The sequence below is a fragment of the Glycine max genome, chromosome 19 (assembly GCF_000004515.6).
Source record: "Glycine max cultivar Williams 82 chromosome 19, Glycine_max_v4.0, whole genome shotgun sequence".
NCBI classification, from domain to species: domain Eukaryota; kingdom Viridiplantae; phylum Streptophyta; class Magnoliopsida; order Fabales; family Fabaceae; genus Glycine; species Glycine max.
Window position 1 is genome coordinate 10,934,164 of NC_038255.2, and position 6,180 is coordinate 10,940,343.

Below are 6,180 nucleotides of genomic sequence, written 5' to 3' on the forward strand. Positions count from 1 at the left end.
GACAACCTATCATACCTTGGATTTTAATGTTTACAAAAGTATAAATTGTTAATGAACTAATTAGTTGTTGTTAACTGAACAAGACCTACTTTGTAAAGGAGCTTATTTTTTATTATATCAACATCTACATCTCTAGTACATATATGTCCACTCTTAAGTGAGATAGAATTTTCTTAAGATATATTCAAGGTCCAACGCATTGTTATATCAATTGCATCCACTTGATGTGAAAACCAGTGTTTACACACTGAGCTGTTCTTAGTTAAATCCGTTGAACTTAACATAACTTATACACCTTTTTTCTCGTTTTTCAAATTATAATTTTGTCTCTCTTTATTTGAATTGTTAACATTTTAAATTTAAGAAAAGGACATAATAGAAGAGAATAAAAGGTATTTGCAGAATATTCCTCAAGGGTCGCTTTTGTCATGAAAGAGAAGCACATACAGTTGTCTATACCTTTATTCCCATCCTCGCCATTTAGAACACACCATGTGTTTTTGTCTCCAGCTATGAGATAACGGTCATATCAAGGCTCAGTACTAATCCCATAATAGATTCTTCACTAAAGCCTATAAAAGGCATCTCTTGCTCAAGAAATGATTATCGAAATAATCAAGAAAAAAATGAGCACAAGTTCTCTGAAGTGAAAGTTTGCTAAATTAGTGGACGATATACTCAACACTTGCTTTTTTTTCATCCTTTGCTAAGAAAATTCATTTGTATTTGAGCTTAGCTGTTTGTCCACTATTTGAGTTTTGTTGAATCATAGTATTCATTCAAGCTTTTGTTTGTGAAAACTAGGAGGGGCTTAGTGTTAAACAATACTTTAGTGTTCTTAGATTCAAGGGGAGTCTAAAGATGTGTCAAGAGTGGCATAGAGAATACTTGTATAGCTAGGATTGGCAGGATAAAATACTTCTTTGTAATCTAAGTTTTGATTAGTAAAACCCTTTACAGTTGTGTCAAGGAGAATTGGATGTAACTCTGTTTGAGTGAACCAGTATAAACCAAGTGTTTCTATGTCTCCCTTTAGCTGTTTTATTGAGTATTCTTTTAAGTTTATCTTGACATAGTTGCTCACCAAGTTTTTACCTACAAAACCTTTGTGAAAATCTTGTTTAATCATTATTGGATGATCTAACCTTGTTTTTCATCAAAACTTGTTTTTCTATTCAGTGGACAACACTATTGTATCTATGATTTTAAATTGGTGATAAAAGTCATTATTTGTGAAAAGTTATTATTTTTTATTAACATACTATTCAACCCCTCGTCCTAGTGTGATTATTGATATTTCAAAAGCATTGAGGAAATAAAAGTTCATGGACTAAAACTGGTAAAAAATTTGTTCAGAGACTAAAAGTAGAAACTTGAAAATGTTCAGGGACTAAAAGCATGGTTAACCCTAAATATTTTTTTTGCATTGAGTCCTAATAAAAAAATTATTTTGTTTTTGGTCCTTGGCTCTTTTTATGTATCAAGGACTAAAAAAAGTTAAATATCCTCCAACGAGCTCTTTTGGCTGAAAAAGTTGAATATCCTCCATGGGCTTTGTGTTCCCCACTTACATAAGAGATTCTGTTAAGTTTTGTTGCATGCCAGATTTTAGCTGCAGCAAAAATTTGAGTGATCTTTGTTCCTTGATCTCTTTTCTCCACTTGATTTCTGGACCTGTTGCTCGTTGTGGCGAGTTTCTACATTGCATTCTTGATCTCTGATCCTTGTTTTTGCTGTGGTGAACTTCTGACTCTTTGAGGAGAGAATTGAATTGATCTACTACTCTTCTTTTATTTTCCTTTGAGTTTCCCCTGCTCTTATGAAATCACAAGAAAAAAACATTAAAACTCTTTTTATTTCGTGAATTCAATTTCTACAGGTTTATTCGCATAAAAAGAAGATTTTACAACTAAAATTCTTAAAAATGCTAAATAATTGCTCACAAAATGAAGTAAAAAAATAAATTATTAGGGACCTAATATAAAACAAAACTTCCCTTCTCCTTGCTCCTATGTTTCGTGGAATTGGAGGCTAGAGGGGCGAAAATTCTTCCTTCTTCAGATTGTTTGCTTGTGTGAGTTCTTTGGTAATTAAGTAAACCCAAAGCCTAGCTACTTTTTCCATTTCCTTCTTCAATTGGAGTTTTAAGAACTCATTCCCCATCTTATTTTGTGTTGTCGTGCTAGGAAATCCATGACAGTGCCACAAAATGCCCTCTTTGAGAGGGACTTCGGAATTTCAAATTTTGTTTGCTTAAGGTAAGAGGTTCTTTGATTTTCTTTTCATATTATTTGATGGCTTGGCAAGGCCGTGGAAACCATAAGGCCAATGAGGCCTTTGTCTTAGGCTCCAAGAGTTTTTTTTTTTTTTACATTTTTAATATTTTTTATCAATTTAAATTATTAAGTGATAAATTTTGTTAAGATATGATTTATTATTTGTAATCATTTTTTCATTAATAAGATTACATAATCTTAAGTTATGAATGTAATAGTCATCGTAAATCATTTATCTAAAATTTTAATTTTATTTCAAAATGTTAAAGAAAATTATTTTATATCTATTTTATATTTAATCTCTCCTTTACCTAAAAAAATCTATTGAAATTAGTACAAAATTTAAATTTAATGTCTATGGTTGATATATAAAAAAATATATTTTGGTGAAAAATATTGATTATAAGATCACACATTTAGTTAAAATTTTATTTCATGTTGATATTTTGTATACATAAATTAATTTAAATCTTTAATTAAGTCAATTTGAAATTTGAATAATATTTAAAATAGCAACTCACAATTTTTTTTAAGGTTTAATGAATACTCTGATATTGATGATCTTGATTTATTTTTAAAATTGAAAGTACTAAGAGAAGTGTTAAGAGAAAAAATTAGCACACCCATAGAAGTATTGAGTTATATTAAAACTTTAGATTCTTTTCCAAATGTTTACATTTCATATAGAATTTTATTGACAATCCCTGTAACAGTTGTTACTATTGAAAGAAGTTTTTCAAAATTAAAATTGCTTAAATCATATCTAAAATCAACAATGTTACAAGATAGATTGAATGAGTTAGTTATTTTATCTATTGAAAGTGAAATGTTAGAATTGCTTAATTATGAAACTCTGATAAATGACTTTACAGCTAAAAAAGTTAGAAGATTAATATAAAAATTGATATTTTATATAATATACTAAATATATTTAAAATTCTTATAAAAAAAAAAGACCCCTTTAACATTTTCGCCTTAAGCCTCAAGATGTCTGTACACGGCCCTATGGCTTAGTTCAGGGAATATTAATGGATAATTATGACCATGAAAATGTCTCCCTCTATTACACAATAATCTTCGTATTCGAAGAAAATAAGTTACAAAATAATTCATTTCAACTTTTAATTAAATGCAACATTACTTTTTTTTTTGCCACTTATATATATCCCTCGTAATATTGATTATACACAATAATATCAATAAAAAATTATAATAAGTTTTTTTATCGTCATTAATGATAATATTAATTTTGTAAATTGTTTTTATTTATTTATTATTTTTTGTGTGTGTAAAACAACCTAATATATCAAATATTGCGAGATGGAGGATGTAATCAATGACCAATCCACACAAAATGAAGGGGTACACTTATACCCTCTCATCCTTTAAAAGATACATTTAAAATATACATATAAATATCTTTAATGTATATATTTTATTCCTTAATTTTATATATTTGAATCACATCCTTAATTTTTACTTCTTACTTGATAATAATTATTAATTTTATTTTCTAAATAAATTGTTCCCATCATTCAAGGTTTTAGATCCTCCACATATTTTACTTAAATTTTGATAAATTATCTTCATAATAGTGACTAAAAAAAGAAAAAAAAGTATTTATTTGAAAAAAGAATGCCATTAATTATCTCCATAATAGAAACTGAACAAAATAATGAATATTTTACAATAAATTAGAAAAGTAATATTTGATATTATTATTTCCATGTCGTAATCTTTACATACACATATTACAAGTTTTTTTAAAAAAAAAAAAAATAGGAGGCCCCTCAGTCGTGCATGGAGACCTGTCCCTATTAATGTACGTGTTCATTCTGCACCACTCGTACGTGTTCCGTTTCTAAATGATCCATTCTGTACCACATACAACTCAGCCGTGTAGGGACCGGACAATTAATGTGATTTTTTCACCCCAATAACACAAATAAATTAAATATTTATCTAAATAATATAATTTAAAAAATATTTATTCCAACAATATAAAATACAGTTCACGTGAAAAGTGGATCTTTCCAAATAGATTTTTCACTTGCATTTTTTTTACATATTAGAAAATTAATTTTTCAGGAACCGATTTCATAAGGTATTAATTTTTTGAACTGAGTTCAATAATACAAAATGAACTCGGTTCAAAATTTTAACTGTTTTTTTAATTAAAACTTATTTTTTTTTAAAAAAAGTATTTAAATATTCAATATAAATATAATTTATTTAAATATTTATAAAAAAATACATATATTTTAGTGATCTAATTCTTTTACCTAAATAAATAAATAAAAAAACATATTTAATTTTAATAATATGCATTGATTATTAATGTAAAACTATAAATACTTAAATATAATTTATCTATAGCATAATATTTTAATGAAAAGATTAATTCTTAAATAAAATTATACAATTTTATTGTTGTATCATTCTGTAAATATTTATTTTCCCAAATATCTCACTTTCCAAATTATGTACAAAAATGCCCCCATTTTTTGAATGTGTGAATTCGGTTGGGGGACTCAAATTCACTCCATTATTTTTTTTTAAAATTGCCATAAAAACATTTAAGAATTTGATTTGCCGAAAATCAAATTCTTAACGTATTTTTTTAAATATTTAAAAAAATAATTAGAAAAATATTTTTTTCTAATTTTTTTGTAATATTTTTTTTTTGTTTTATATATTTGAAAAATTCATTTTGGTTTTAATTTTGAAGTTTGACTTAGTGAACTAATTTTAAAATTTTATTTTAAATGTCATTTGTAGGATTGACTTTTGCACTTTTTTAATGTTGATCATGTTTTATGGTTTAAAAAATAGTTTAGTTTGATAGTTTTCATGTAAATGAATTTAATGACATAAGTTTCATATTTTGACTCAGTTTAAAAGAGCTTGAAAAAGGTGTCTAAAAGTGTAAAAAATCATGTTTTGCACTTTAATATTTTTCTAATGGTCTTTTGTTAGCATATTTTTTCATGTCAATATGAGGTTATTTGGTACTACTATTTTAAAAAGACATTGCGATTGAACTTAAATGATAATCCACAAAATAAAACAAAATTATAAAAAAAGATTACACATAAAATTCCTAAAACACACATAATCAAGGTCATAAAAAACAAACAAAAACGATAAAGTCATTGCTCAAACACACTTCATGACATGTTGCACACGTGAAATACATACTGAAAAAAGATTATGGAACTCACAAACCAAGGGGGGTGGATGAATTGGTTTCAAATCAAATCAAACAAAAAAATAGATTTAAAAAAAAATTCTTTTCCAAGCATCGTATCACAAAATTTTTTTAAAACCAATATTCAATCAATCACCCCTAACACAAAATTCTTTTGTCAAAGTTTTTATTCAAAAAGATATTTTTTTTAATCTTCAGCAAATTGATCGAGTATACAATGAGAAAGAAAGATAAGATCAAGAGAAGATGTACATCAATTTTAATACTGGTTCACTCTCTATATCTAAAGAAACTGCTTCAGTTATCTAATCCAAACCAAATAAGATTTTCACTATGCATATAGTATTCTTACAAGCAATCACAATCAATCTCAGCTTCTACCCCAGAAAAAGAGACTAAGGTACCCAATCCTAGGGTCCTTTGTGAATAAGAACCTAAGAGAAACCTATCCTTAGTCCAAACTAGAAAAAAATATTCTAGTATGTCTTCAGAAATTCATGCATATATTAACAACATGTAACACACAAAAAACTTGACTCAAAGAGAGACACAACCTGATCAATTACATGCGACCTTTGCTTAAGTGAATGAGTCTCTTCTTGATCTCACAAGTAATTTACAACTCACATTTTATCATAAGAGCTTCAGAAAAAACAAAGTCTAGAAGTTGTGAGTCGCATACTTATTCTAAGCACT